At 38.5% G+C, this 15931-nt stretch overlaps 1 protein-coding gene across 4 annotated transcripts in view; it reads left to right on the top strand.

Moving 5' to 3' along the window:
- The window catches only part of BMPR1A (bone morphogenetic protein receptor type 1A), a 144818-nt gene that overhangs the window by 84751 nt on the left and 44136 nt on the right, over window positions 1-15931 (top strand). For all 4 annotated transcript variants that reach the window (XM_055538080.1, XM_055538091.1, XM_055538073.1 and 1 more), the window contains exon 2: window positions 1463-1577. The gene's annotated coding sequence lies outside the window, so the exon portion shown is untranslated. The remainder of the gene's footprint in view (window positions 1-1462; window positions 1578-15931) is intronic.

A 15931-nucleotide genomic window follows, 5' to 3' on the forward strand; every position in this document is an offset into this window, starting at 1 on the left:
GTTGGAAATATCTGGTAGAACTAGAATCAGGCCATATATTTTTAAACATAGTCACTTTGATGGGACTTTAAAACTTTATGAGAATAGGTTAATTTGAGCTTTGTTTAATGTAGTGATTTCCTCCCCTCTCTTCTTCCATATGCCCTTAGAGAAGAATTGGCAAAGAATGGCTTTAGAGGAAAATCTTTATGCCTTTTCTAAAGTGGAAACGATGCTTTTTTTTTTTTTTTTTTTTTTTTTTTTTAACTATTATTGCTATAAGGTAAATTTTTAAGACTATGATCATCTCAGAGAGGGTAGGGGGGAAATGCTAAATACCAGGTCTCCATTACTACCCTCCTTTGATACTCTGAATGATGGTCTAAGTTTTGGTCATATGAGTACCCTGAAAAATATCAGGGACCTGGTGAGGTTATAGGTAACTCGTGCATTGGGAAGACTGTTAAAGGCTTCTAAATGCAAACAAAGCATTACTAATTGCTCTCAGGGTCGGTCTGTCTTTAGTTGGACCATGAAAGATTTAGCATGGCCCTATGGCGGCCTGTCTGCTGAGTGGAGACTGTTGTCTTTAAGAAAGGCTATCTGATATGCTGGACCGGTTCAAGTTCCCCCAGTTTGCATGAATCCAGTCATTATTGCCAAGACTGCTAAACCTCAGTGTGACACAAATGATACTTCTAAATGGACTTGAAGACAAAGGCGTTTTGACCTTGCAGTGGGACATAGTAATGTTCATACAGCTTAAAATTTTTTTTTTACAATAGGAAACAGAACACTGTGCTATTTGAAGTTTCAGTTAAAAGATACATTTGATGAAATTATTTTGTGATCCCTAAATAAGCAGCACACCTGTCTTTAAATAAATTAAAGGTTTTGATGGCTTCCTTCTTCTGTATTTATGAAGGTTGTCTCTCAGAGCAGCAGGCCACTGATGACAGTAAGAGTGGAAGCCTGTGCCCTGGACGCAGAACCAGGCGCGGTTACCTCTTGGCCCTCGCTGCTCCTAATGTTCTAGGTTGAAGTCTGCCTGGAATTAGAACTGCTAACTGAGACTTTGTGATAAAATTGAAATACTAGCTGGGTGAGCAAATATATTTTTTCTCAAGTAGGAATCCTAATATTGTAGAGTTGTAAATTTTAGTGCTACTTCTGATGTTCTTGTTTTTCAATTTGAAATGTGATTTTTTTTTTTTCCCCCATAAAAGCTTATTAGGCTGATATAGAACTTCACATGTGAGTAATTTTTTCCACAGAACTGTTATGTTATAAAGTTGAAAATACTCAAAATTTAGAACATCTTTGAGTAAAGGTTTGTAAAGTGATAGTTTCTAAAGTGCCATAGAACTTTACATTAAAAATGTATAGTTTTATGCATGATAAAATTTTAGTATTTCTTCTACATGTGTTATTCTGATAAATAAACATTCTTTCAGTCTTAAATATATTCTTTTTTTCTAAACAGATTTATGAAAATATGCATCAGTTTAATACTGTCTTGGAATTCATGAGATGGAAGCATAGGTCAAAGCTGTTTGGAGAAAATTGGAAGTACAGTTTTATCTAGCCACATCTCTGAGGTAAGAAAAAGACTTAAGAATATAATTAATGTGAAATTTCTCATTTCTTAGCAATTAAAAATCGTCCTATTTTATCACTGCAACTTTGTTATCTTCTTTATTCTTGAATCACCTTCCTTATGAGTTCTTAAGTAGTTACAGCATTTTATCTCTTTATAAATGTTGAACTTCTTCAGGAGTAAAAAGTATTTATTATTAATATAGCTTTCTTTATTCTAATTGGAGAAAATAAGCATTAAATGATGTATATAATTACTTCTTTCCTCTGACGATGACAAAACAGGTTAGAATAGAAGATTATATTAAAATGAATGTTTACATTATTCTGAACCTTTCACATATTTAGACTTTAGGATAAAATTGTTACTTTGAATAATAGATCTTTGGAGATAGAATTTATTGAAAGAAGTGGAAACTGCAGTAACATCAGGGACAGGGGAGAAGCCATTCTAAGACAATGTGGATAGAGAAATCAAGTTCATTATTTTCAAATCCATAGAGACTCAGATTATCAATAAAGGTTTAATCCTTTAGGGATCTGTATTAAAAACAAACAGGTAGAATACGTGTGTTTTACTTTTTCCTCTTTAAATAGTAGGGTTTGCTCCTGTTTGCTAGTATACTTTTTCCTCTGTAAGTAGTAGGTTTTGCTCACTGCTTTGCTTCCTTCCAGTATTCATTCATCCTCCTGTCCCTTCTAAGCCGGTCTGTTTGCTCTTGAGGAATAGTCATGATGTTCTAATTGTCTTTTGTCTTTTGTTAGGTTTCACTCTTTGATCACTGTGTTTGTTGCCATTTTTCCTTTCATGAAATACTGGTAGCTTCTATAACCCTGAGCTTTTCTATTTCTACTTCTTTAATTACTCCTTCAAATTTTTTTTTCCTATTTTTGTTTGAAGAATAGTTGTCCTATTACTAAATAATGACCTTGCCTAAGATTTTTATCTTTGAAATTCTTTTTTTAATGTCTCTCCTGACTTCTTGATTTCAGCAGTTATCTCTAAAACGATCTCTCTCAACCTCATATCTCTGCTATGGCAGTATTCTAAGCTTCAGCACATATTTTTGACTGCTTGCTTCACACATGGTGTTCCCACTTCTGTTACTAGACCTCTTTGTCACCTGTGCTCACAGCCTCAGTGCAGAATCGGATTCTTTATCTTTTCCTTGCTACTCTTAGTCAGAGATCAGGTCCTTTCAGCTTTACCTCTGTATCATGAATGTTTTCATCATCTCTTCTAATTCTCCCATCATCATCCACGTTTAAGTTCTTCAGCATTTCACCTGAAATATTGAAGGACTTCCCCACTTATTGTGTCTCCTCACTCTTTTTTTCCATCTACCGATTGCTACCAGCTTATGTTTTCTGAAAGGTATAATTCTGCCTGTACTGTCAGTGACTCTTAGTTAGCCTATCAAACTAAGGACAGATTCCTCTAATAAAGTCTCTCAACAGTATAGCATTAAGTGACAGCTTTGCTTATGTCCATCCACTTCTTTCTGTCTTAAACACTTACTAAACACCTATTCTGCACCAGGCATTAGGCGCTGAGAATACGAAATGTTCAGTAAAAATGAGTTCCTTACTTTACTGTCAAAGAATAATCTGTTTAGAGATGAGTACACAAAGTTAATACAGTTTGAAAAGTGTTGTATGAGATTGGGAAAGTATGTTGGTGTCATCTAGAAGGGCTCCACCAGTATTGTTAGAGGAGAGAACTGTCAAAGTGGCTTCACATAGGAAATGGTGTTTGAGTGGAGTCTTAAAGGATGAGTAGAAGATTGCTGGGACTTCCCAGCAATCTTGGAAAAGAATTGCCTTACTAGTTGGCTCAGTGGTAAAGAATCCACCTGCTGTGATGTAGGAGACGCAGGTTTGATCCCTGGGTCAGGAAGATCCCATTGAGAAGGAAATGACAACCCATTCCAGTATTCTTACCTGGGGAATCCCATGGACAGGGGAAGCAGAGGAAGTAATTTTGTGTGATTTGAATTCAGGATATGAGAGAGGGTTTGAATGACAAAGCTGAAAGAGAGCTTGTTTGTGAAGAACTCTGGATGCCATGGTAGGGAGTTTAGACTGCATTTTGTGAGTAGTTGGCAGTCTCTAGAAAGTTTGAATCATAATTGTGTTTTGTAACAATTAATACAGAGATCAGCCCTGGGATTTCTTTGGAAGGAATGATGCTAAAGCTGAAACTCCAGTCCTTTGGCCACCTCATGCGAAGAGTTGACTCATTGGCAAAGACTCTGATGCTGGGAGGGATTGGGGGCAAGAGGAGAAGGGGACGACAGAGGATGAGATGGCTGGATGGCATCACTGACTCGATGGACATGAGTTTGGGTGAACTCCGGGAGTTGGTGATGGACAGGGAGGCCTGGCGTGCTGCAGTTCATGGGGTCGCAAAGAGTCAGACACGACTGAGCGACTGATCTGATCTGATCTGATCTGATGTGAATGATAGTTTGGAAGGAGGAGCTACCAAAAGCTGAGAGACAATTAGGATACTCTTAATTGTTTCAGTCAAGAAGTAATGAGAATTTTAAGGTAGGGATCAACTTATCTGAAGTTGCAAAAAACCTTTAAGTATTGATTATTCAGCAAGTATTTAATTTTCTTCCTCATACCCCTTTGCATATATGATACTCTTCAGCTGATGATTTTACATTGACCTGTGTTTTTCCTCCTTCTGCTAATGTTATTTTTTTCCAGGCTTGTTTTCCCCTATCTTCTAGTTTAAGGCCCCAGAGCATTAATTTTTGTTCTACAGAATATTGCTTTTTGGGGGTTCCTGTTGATCTGTGTAACAACAGTCACAAAGGAGAAATCACAAAATAAAGAACAAGGGCCTCCTGTTAGAGGAATGCAGTGAGGACTCAGGGAGCTCGTAAGGCTGTGGGAGCCGCTAAGCTTGAGGTAACAGAATTCAGTGAGGGTGATGGTGGAAATAGGAAAGGGAAACTGGAGGAGGTGTGTTGTGAAGGAAGAAGAGACACTGATTTGTGACTGGATGTTGAAAAGAGATAATGATGCCCACGTTTTTTATCTGGATAGCAAGGATAATAACGTTGGGCATAATGAAGAGCAAACAGAAGTAATTCTTTGAATCTGGTTGAATCCAAGTTTCCTAAGTTTAAAGAAACATTAACAGTGATGTTCTGCTGTATTGCTGGTTTCTTCATTTGTTTCAGATCAGATCCAAAGAAATCCCAGGGCTGATCTCCTTCAGGTTGGACTGGTTGGATCTCCTTGCAGTCCAAGGGGCTCTCAAGAGTCTTCTCCAACACCACAGTTCAAAAGCATCAATTCTTCGGTGCTCAGCCTTCTTCACAGTCCAACTCTCACATCCATACATGACCACTGGAAAAACCATAGCCTTGACTAGACGGACCTTTGTTGGCAAAGTAACATCTCTGCTTTTGAATATGCTATCTAGGTTGGTCATAACTTTCCTTCCAAGGAGTAAGCATCTTTTAATTTCATGGCTGCAGTCACCATCTGCAGTGATTTTGGAGCCCAGAAAAATAAAGTCTGACATTGTTTCCACTGTTTCCCCATCTATTTCCCATGAAGTGATGGGACCGGATGCCATGATCTTTGTTTTCTGAATGTGGAGCTTTAAGCCAACTTTTTCACTCTCCACTTTGACTTTCATCAAGAGGCTTTTTAGCTCCTCTTCACTTTCTGCCATAAGGGTGGTGTCATCTGCATATCTGAGGTTATTGATATTTCTCCCGGCAATCTTGATTCCAGCTTGTGTTTCTTCCAGTCCAGCGTTTCTCATGATGTACTCTGCATATAAGTTAAATAAACAAGGTGACAGTATACAGCCTTGACGTACTCCTTTTCCTATTTGGAACCAGTCTTTTGTTCCATGTCCAGTTCTAACTGTTGCTTCCTGACCTGCATACAGATTTCTCAAGAGGCAGGTCAGGTGGTCTGGTATTCCCATCTCTTTCAGAATTTTCCACAGTTGATTGTGATCCACACAGTCAAAGGCTTTGGCATAGTCAATAAAGCAGAAATAGATGTTTTTCTGGAACTCTCTTGCTTTTTCCATGATCCAGTGGATGTTGGCAATTTGATCTCTGGTTCCTCTGCCTTTTCTAAAACCAGCTTGAACATCAGGAAGTTCACGGTTCACATATTGCTGAAGCCTGACTTGGAGAATTTTGAGCATTACTTTACTAGCGTGTGAGATGAGTGCAATTGTGCGGTAGTTTGAGCATTCTTTGGCGTTGCTTTTGCACATTGTTTTTCAAGCCTTAGCATACTGAAAAGGAGATACTATTTAAAAAAGAAAGTATTGCCTCTTTACAAGAGTAGTTTGAAGAGAGATAAATAGTATTCTGCACATGTTTATCTTCTGTTACACTTTAATGCTGTGTAGATTTAGTAAAATATAAAAATGTTTGAAGTATTTCTGCAGGTCTAATTCTTACGTTCTTACCGAAAGATGGTATCTCATTTATTAGAATTTATTCCTAAATGAATGGAGACCTGTGAAGATACTCATTAAGCAGAACTTGATGGTTCCTTATTAATAAATAAATGTTAATATGATTATGTGCTTAGAGAAATACCTTATAATGAGATAATGCTACCTCATAATAAATATTAAACTGACTAGTTTTAATGCTTTTATTAAAGTTCTTTTCAACTCTTAATTGATGGTTGATTTAGGACTTTGCAATATTCAAAATATTTCAACATGGTATATTGAAAATAAAGTTGTCAGTCTCAGTTGCCCAGTCTCTTCTTTTTTTTTTTTAATCTTTAAATTTAAAAAAATGTACCAGTCATCTTTCATTGGCCATTAATTCTCAATTAGTATGTAAAAAGATTCAGCAGATATCAAGTTCCTCAAAGAGAGGTACAGGGCAAAGATGGTCATGGTAAGCAATGCAGAGTGCCCCCTTCACCCTGGCGCTCCTCAGGAAATGCTCTGAGGGTGCTTTTGGGGGTAAAATCCTGCATCAGTGTCCAGTGTGGCCGCTCCTTCTCTTGGCATCTGTGAGCTTCTCCTTCACTGGCACAGCCTGCACCATCGTGGTGTCTTGGATATTCACTGTCACCCAGTCTTCTCTAATAGTTATGCTTAACTAGAAGCTGTCTATTCTGATTTTCAGCTTTAGCCTTTCCTCTGTTAGCTGAATTCCTTTTAAATGAACTGTATTTTTTTAGGCCCATTCCAAAATTTTGGGTTCTGGCTGTAGGGATCTATTGTTCAGAGACAAACTAGTAGATATGAAAGACAGTTGTTTCTGTCCTGTGGACCGATAACAAAGGGACCGACAAATTGTTACCCATTCCTTGAAGCTCTGGGAGGAGTCCTCAGTGCTTCTAAGCTCTCCCAACTGCAAGGTCTGTTAGCAGTGTGGCAGGTGCCAGTTGCTTCTAGGTCTGCTAGAGATTTATTGTTTAGATGGAGCAGCCTTTAGAGGGCCCTGCATTGCACTAAAGCGGTTGCCATTCCCAGCTTGAAAACGAGCTTCATCTTTCCTGTTGGTCTCTCCTTGGACTCCATTGAAAATGTTTTCCCACACCTACTGTTTTCTTTAGAGAAACCTACAACTCATAGTCTCAGAAACATCCTACAGGCCTTGCCCTCAGGCTCTTTGGTTATTGTGCTCCTCCTGAAAGGGAGACAGAGACAGTTTCTTCTCATTCTCTTCAGTTCAGACTGCCTCCTCATAATGAAGACACCTTTATTCTTTGCTTAATTTAAGTTTGGCTTATATTCTCCTTGCTCACTTATCTGATCATTCTCCAGTTTGGATGCTTTTAGGTTCAGGTAGTGGTTTATGTTACTGCAGCTGCATATGATATTGTGGGAAGAGCCTGCCACAAGATTTCCAGTTGCATCTTTTTATGGTGGCTCAGACGGTGAAGAATCTGCCTGCCTGCAATGTGAGAGACCTGGGTTCGACCCCTTGATCAGGAAGATCCCCTGGAGAAGTGAATAGCTACCCGCTCTAGTATATTCCCTTTTGTTCCCCTCCCATTCTAGTATTCTTGCCTGGAGAATTCCATGGACAGAGGATCCTGGTGAGACAAGGTCCATGGGGTTGCAAAGAGTCAGACATGACTGACTGACTAACACTTTAACTTTCATAGTGACATTTCAATTCCTGTCTTTATCCTCCATCCTAATATTTCTCTTCTGTTCCACTGTTTTATATTTTCAATGGTTTATAAGGTAATTTCCAATCTAGGTTTCTCAGATAGAAATTCTAGTTTAACTTCTGAGTTCATCTACTTCCTTCCTTTCCTCCCTCTTTTCCACTTTCCCATCTATTTTTTTTGTGATTAAGTGTCAGAGTAGGTCTAATTATCTCTCTTCAGAACAGTTTTAAAAAATTTTTAAAAGATTACATAAATGAGACCTGCATAAGTTCTTATATGCAGTTCTGAACAGTATGCACCAAAGCCTAAGGCCCTCTTCACTGTCCTCATCCCATTCCCCTCCTTACCACGCTCCCCTCCACCCAGTTGGCATCTCACTGACCTTTACGTTACCTTCAGGCTGTTGATTTTTAGGATATATTTTTATGAAATTATACATAATGAGAATACTTGCCTAAAGTCCGTGTGAGCATTAAATGAATTAGTACATGTCAAGTATGTATGACATGTTAGATTTCTTACTTCATAGTATAAAAACAGTATTGTAAGAAAAAGTAAATAAACTTAGAGCAAAGATAGTTCAAAATATGAAATAAACCAGAAATATTGGGAAAAGGGGGGCTTTTGAGTACACTGAGGTTCCCCGTTTTGTGACTTGAATCTAAATTTCTTTTCTGTACCATCTAGAAATCACCAGAAGATGATGATATGGGGAGCAAAGTTCCTGAGCTAGTACTAGGATTGTTGGCTTGGTAGTAGCTGGCAATAGGTTTGGAGATGCATTGGTACATGTCAGTATACTTATAAAGAACTTCTAGAGTTTATTATTTGATTTTATAGTTGATTTAACTCCCCAATTATGTTTCCCTTAAGATACTAATATTTTTATTCCTCTCATTCACTTATTGAACACTTACTGTTTTGCTCAGTAACGTGCTAGAAAATAGAGATTACAAGTGCTGCAAGATAAGTCAAAAAACATCTCCTGATTAAATAAGTGTTATGAGAGGAGGGATCATGTCTGTTTCATTTACTGTTGTATAATCGGTGTGAAGCAAATACCAAATAATTAATAAAAACTTCATGAATGAGTGTTCGTTGAGGGCTGTGGTGCAGCTGTGCTGCGTGATCTGGGTGCACCAGGAGTACAGATAGGCCGGCTCACTCAGCCCGATGCATAGGGGTCGGGGACTGCTTACACAGAGGATGAGTAGAACAGGTCTGAAGAGTGAACTGTAGTTAACCTGGTGGGAAACAAAGGAAAGAACAAAAAGAATGCGCAAAGGCGTCTGAAAGGGATGCCTGTAAACATAGAGGCCTCAGTGACTTCACTGTGGTTGGACCATTGTCAGGGTATGAGAAGTGAGGGGAGGATGGCGTTAGAAAGCCTGGCAGAGGCCACATCATAACAGTTCTTATGTCTTGGTAATTTCATTCTATGAAATGAGAGTATTCATAGATTTTTTTTTAAAGCAGAGACCATGACAAGGTCATTTAGTTTTAAAAGTTGTAAATTGAAATCTTAGTCACTAAGTCATGTCTGACTCTGTTCGACCCCATGGACTATAGCCCGCTAGGCTCCTCTGTCCATGGAATTCTCCAGGCCAGAATACTGGAGTGGGTTGCCATTCCCTTCTCCAGGGAATCTGACCGACCCAGGGATTGAACCCAGGTCTCCTGCATTGCAGGCAGACTCTTTACCGACTGAGCCACCAGGGAAGCCCTTTTTAAAGGTTAGGTCTGGTTTAGAAGTTAGCATTTTATTAAGTTACATTCTCTAGGCTGTACAGTTCAAATGATCATAGCCAGATTTTTTAGCAGCCAATACATTTCAGTTAAAACTGCATGACAAACAGGATATACAGACACACATCTGGAAACTTAAAAACCTACCTCTGTAAATCCCACAGGTCAAAACTGAAGTGGTAATGCAAGTCAGAAAACACCTGGAACTAAACAATAAAGAAAATTAGGACGTATTAAACTTGTGTGACATGTTGAAGGCTTACATTCAGTTCCGTTCAATTCAGTCACTCATTCGTGTCCGACTGTTTGGAACCCCATGGACTGCAGCACACCAGGCCTCCCTGTCCATCACCAGCTCCTGGAGTTCACTCACACTCATGTCCATCGAGGTGGTAATATCATCCAACCATCTCATCCTCTGATGTCCCCTTCTCCTCCCACCTTCAGTCTTTCCCACCATCAGGGTCTTTTCAGATGAGTCAGTTCTTCACATCAGGTGGCCAAAGTATTGGAGTTTCAGCTTTAGCATCAGTCCTTCCAGTGAATATTCTGGACTGATTTCCTTTAGGATTGACTGGTTTAATCTTGTGGTCCAAGGGACTCTCAAGAGTCTTCTCCAACACCACAGTTCAAACGCATCAGTTCTTTGGCGCTCAGCTTTCTTTATAGTCCAACTCTTACATCCATACATGACCACTGGAAAAACCATAGCTTTGACTAGACAGAACTTCAGCCACTGTTTCCCCATCTATTTGCCGTGAAGTGATGGGACCAGATGCCATGATCTTAGTTCTCTGAATGTTAAGCTTTAAGCCAACTTTTTCACTGTACTCTTTCACTTTCATCAAGAGATTCTTTAGTTCTTCTTTGCTTTCTGCCATAAGGGTGGTGTCATCTGCATATCTGAGGTTATTGATGTTTCTCCCGGCAATCTTGATTCCAGCTTGTGCTTCTTCCAGCCCGGCATTTCTCATGATGTACTCTGCATATAAGTTAAATAAGCAAGGTCACAATATACAGCCTTGACGTACTCTTTTCCCAATTTGGAACCAGTCTGTTGTTCCATGTCCAATTCTAACTATTGCTTCCTGACTGGCATACAGATTTCTCAAGAGGCAGGTCAGGTGGTCTGGTATTCCCATCTCTTTAAGAATTTTCTACAGTTTGTTGTGATCCACACAAAGGCTTTGGCATAGTCAGTAAAGCAGAAGTAGATGTATTAAAAGATTAAAATATTAATAAAGTAAGCCCCTAATTTAAACTAGGAAAAGAACGGCAATATAAACTGAAGTGAAGTCAAGTAGATAATAAAGATAAAAGCTAATACTTGTAGAACATTTGTTACATGTACCAAGCACCATTCCATGTGCCTTACAAGGATTATCTCGTTTATAACAACACTGTGAGGTGTAGGCACTGTTATTATTCCCACTTTACAGATGAGAAAACTGAGGCTTCCAGCTAATGAGTGATAGAAGTGGGTTTGAAATTAATGGGGAAAAGACTTTTTATGATACAATAGAATTAACATAGCTAAAAGTTGGTTTCTTAAAAAGACTAATAAAATGGGCAAACCATTTGAATGACAGATCAAGTAAAACCCAGGAAGCACAAGTAGTATTGGGAATGGAAAGGAGGACCTACCTTCAGATATAAAAGAGATTTTTTAAAAATAAGAGATACCTTGAATAGCTTTAGGCCTAAACATTTTACAATATTTTTTCTTTTTTTCATTTTACAATTTAAATAAAACAGCAGTTTAAAAAATGTTACTTAATAAAATTGATTGTGGCTAAACAAGAAACCTAGATATTTCTTTTATTATTAGAGAATTTTAATTTGTAGTGAAAGATCTGCCTCCTGCCATACACTCACTGATAAGCCCATGGCTCAGATAATTTTAAAGGTGAGTTCTGTCAAACTATTCATGTAGTTGATATGTCCAGATTTACACAGACTATTTAAGAGAATAGCAAAGTAAGGTTCCTCAGCTTATTCTATGTGAGTAGTATAACCTTGATACTAAAAGTAGGCATGGATAATATGAGAAAATAATTATAGGTCAGTCTTTCTTAGGAACATGGATATAAAACCTAACAAAATGTTAGCAAAACAAATCCAGTGGTGTTATTGAAACATGATCATGTCTAAAATACTGCAATACAATTCTGATACTGCTTACCTGCTGTTACGTGTTGGAATCTACAGATTTAAGGGCACAGTCCCCAACAAAACTGTGCTCACTTGAGATGCCAGTCACAAGTTTGGGTGTCCCCAGGCTACTCATACTTCTGACTAACTGGCTGCAAATCCAGGAGGATTCCCATGACCACCCTCCCACCGCCACCCCTGCCCCTGCAATTTGACAGTTCATTTATATGACTCACAGAACTTAATATTATAAAGATACAAATTGGGACCAGCCAAATGAAAGAGACACACAAAGTGAGGTTGGGGAGGGTTCCAGATGTGGCGCTCACACGCCCATTTCCCCTGGAATCAGGGTATGTCGTCCTGGCTGTGTGTCAATAGGTCACTAGCCAGGAAGGTTATCTGAGCCATGGTGTGCTGTTCTTATCGAAGTTTCATTAGATAGCCATGATTGAACAATTGGCCACATGATTGAACTCAATCTTTAGCCCTATCCAAACTCCCTGAAGATTGGACTGTCTCAAAGCCCCAACCCTCTAATCGTATCACTGGTCATTTTGGTGACCAGCCCCCATCCTGAGTCATTCATTAGCATAAACTCAAGTGTGATCCATGAGGCTTGTAAATAACCAAGACAGTCCTGTTGCCCAGGAACCAGGCACATAGACCAGACAATTATTATTTAATAATGACAAAACAGAGTTTGTCCCAGAAATCCAAGAATGTTAGTGTGTTAATTATCATTGCTGCATAACAATTCATCCTAAAACCTAGAGACTTCAGGTAATGAAAGCTTAAATTAACTTACAGGAATTCAGGAGCAAGTTACTGGGTGGTTTTGGTTCAGGATATTTTGTGAAACTGTAGTTTTGTCAGCAGGGGCTACTTTCATCTGAAAGCTTGACTGGAGGAGAATCCACTTCAAAGATGGCACATTCTCTTGGCAGTAGGCAGGAGCCTCTGTTCCTCACTGCATGAGCCTCTCTACAGATTGTTTGAATATCTTTGCACAATGGCATCTGCCTTTCCCCAGAATAAATGGTCCAAGAAGGAGAGCAAGGAGAGAGCTGCATTGCCTTTCAAGACTTAGTCTCAGAAGTCATGCTTTGTCACTTTGACTTTATTCTGTTTGTTAGTAGGGAGTCACTCAGTCCAGTCCACTTTAGAAGTAATTAGATTCCATCTCTTGAAAAGAGGAATATGAATGAAGTTGTGAATCCCAGAACTACCATAGATGGGTTACTCTTTAAGAGAGCTCTTAATATGGATTGTTGCTAATTAATTTATGCATTAGCACATTGAAGGAGAAAGCCACTGTGATAATATCATTGGGTGGAGAAAAAACTCCTGATTAAATTCAGCCCCATTTATGATGAAAACTCCTAGCAAATAAAGAATAAAAGGGGACTGTAATGTGAGAAAGAATATGATTAAATTTATGATTAATTTAGGAAGAATTGATATACATACATGATCTTGAGGTTTTCTGTGTATCATGTGGTGTATTTTTCCATGTGTTAAGTTTATTCTCCATCCTTCAGCACTATTTTAAAATTGTTCTTAAATGCCATTTGAAAGTACAAAATGGAAAAGTTCAAAATCCCAGAGGGGACTACCAAAATACCTACCTAACTACCATTAGACCCAGAATCCCACTTCAAGAAATCTGTCCTTCAGAATTATTTACCCAAACAACAATAACAAAAGCATCTATTCCGGTTTATTTATTGCAGCGTTTATTATATCAAAACATGGGGACAGCCTAAATGTCCATCAGCGTGAGAAAGGTTAAGTACAGCTATAAAATATTCATAAAGTGGAACACTGTGCAACAGTGAAAGTGAATTAAAAAGAACTGTGTGTGGCTGTGATGGGAACCACGATGTTGAGTGAAAAATAAGCAAAATATTAAAATACACACATAGTAATGGGATGATACAATTTTTATACATCTATAGCAAATTGAACAGTATGTAAAACAGTATTGCTTGGGACATATAGCACGTAAAGTATAAAGGTATATAAAGTCAGCTCTGTTAGATGCCACAGTCAGAATAGCGGTTCCCTCCCTCAGTTCCAGAGAAGGCGTGCAGCCTCAGTGATGCTTGCCCCGCTTGACTCAGCACCTAGATAATTCTTAGGTGATGTCTTTAAGGCACGATATTCAGTGAGTGTAGTTCATAGACTCATAGGATATGAGAGATAGAAATCGTCATGGTATTAGGTATTTTAATAAATGAATTTAATAAAATAAAATGGTTATTTTATTTCAGATGAGGAAACTAAGGTCTAGAGAGGGAAGTGAGTTGTCCAAGATCAACTAACCAATTAGACAGAATTTGCAACTGAATCCTAGGTCTCCTGACTCTTAAAGACTATGTTCCTTACAATCCTTTCTTTAATAAAAGCGTAAGTTGATAAGTAGTTAAACTAGATACCTTAGAGCTGAAAGAAAGATACTAGAAGGGAAAAAAGGGCACATTAATGTCAAGTCTGCCCCAGAACTCCTTTGTAAAAACATTCTAAACTAGCACATTTTAACCTAAAAAATGTTCTGACAGTGTAAAGGGAGATGTTTCATCTAAAAGGCGGAAAACTTCCTAGATTTCCAAGCGTTTGGCAATAATACGCCCAAATTTGTAATCTTGAGTGTTGTTTCTTAGACCTATAGGTTTGCAAGGTTTCGTTTCCTGTAGTTTGTGGTTCATGCTTCTCAGGGAAGAATTGTTAGCAACCTGATTTTAACACCTTCTAGTCTTATTCGAGGCCTTTGGTGAGTTTCAATTTAATATAAATATTACCTTTGAACTCTTCCTCTGTCTGCTGTAAGTGCAGATCGTGTCTCTGCAGTTGAGTGTAGATGATGCTTTGAAGTTCCCTTCATCAGACCACATTGTTTGTTCCCAAAAAAGGACTGTATTTTCTTTTTGTCTGTGGTTATTTCCGCAATTATTTAACTTGCTAAAACTATGGGGTATTGTCAGATTATAACCCAAGCCATTGTTTGCCTTAAGCAGTATTTTAGATCTTGGAAAACAGTGTTTACTTAAACACGTCTTTCTTAAGACCTTTTAATTTGTATCTTAAACTTGAGTATATCCACCGAAAACAGTGGGAAAAAATTGTGTTTGTTTTTTTTTTACTGGATCTTGACACAAGTCAGGACTCAAAGTGAACCAAAGGAAGTGGTGTGGTTTTTGTATCATTTCAGTTGTGTTGAGATAAGGAAATGGAATAGTTTATCCACAGCGAAGCCCTTATGGGAAAGTCTCATTTGTATATGAAAGTAAAAGGAATTGGCATAACGTTTTAATTCCTTCTGTTGTACTCAGTCATTCCCTCAGCAAATATTTATTTAGTACCAACTATGTGCCAAGCACTGTTCTAGTTGCTAGAAATACAGAGTGAAAAAGTAGAATTATACCCCTGCCCTTACAGAGTGTACATTCTGGAGCAGGTGGCAGGCAATGAAACAAATAATAAATTATATATTAAATTACAGGGTGACAAGTGCTAAAGAGAAAAATATCAGGGATGGAATATGGGAATGCCAGGGATGCAGATGGTATTACAGTTTTAAATAGGATGAGCAGGAACACTAAATAAGAAAGGGATATTGAGTAAGCACTTAGAAGAGGTCAGGTAGCAAGTCATACAGGTAGATGTCTTGGGGAGGATGTAACAGGGAGAGGACCTTGCTAGTGCAAAGCAGGACGTGTTTGAAGAACCAGGAGGCCCTTGCTGCTGAAGTAGAGGAGTTGGAGTCTTACTGGCCGTTGTAGACATCAGCTTTTACTCTTGAGTAAGTTGGGAAACCATTGGGAGGTATGAAAAGGAGAGTGATGTGATCTAATATGCTTTCTATCACCACTTTGGCTGCTGTGTTGAGAATATACTGTGCATGGATATGGGTTGAAGCAGGGAGTCCAGTTCTAGGAGGCTTTTTCAGTAATCTAGGCAAAAGGTGTTAGCGGCATGGACCAGAGAGATAACAGTGGATATCATGAGGAGTGCATAGATTCTTGATATATTTTGAAGGAAGAACCAATGGGATTTGTTGACCTCATGGATTGTGGAGTATGAGAAGGAAGAAGGGAGTTGTTAAGAATGACTCCAAGGTTTTAGGTCTGGGAAACTAGAAGTAGAGAAGCTGTTGTGTTGGGAAAGACTGAGGGTCTAGCAGACTTGGGGGATAAAAGGAGAAAGACCAGAGCAATAAATTATACAGCTGCTAATTATATTAAGTAAATTTGTATGCTGTTTGAGCTATCTCTTGAAAGTAATTCTACCTTGTACCAGTCTCTCTTTTTTTGGCATATGTGTTATCCAG

Source organism: Bubalus kerabau, chromosome 1, assembly GCF_029407905.1.
Source record: "Bubalus kerabau isolate K-KA32 ecotype Philippines breed swamp buffalo chromosome 1, PCC_UOA_SB_1v2, whole genome shotgun sequence".
Lineage (NCBI taxonomy): Eukaryota > Metazoa > Chordata > Mammalia > Artiodactyla > Bovidae > Bubalus > Bubalus kerabau.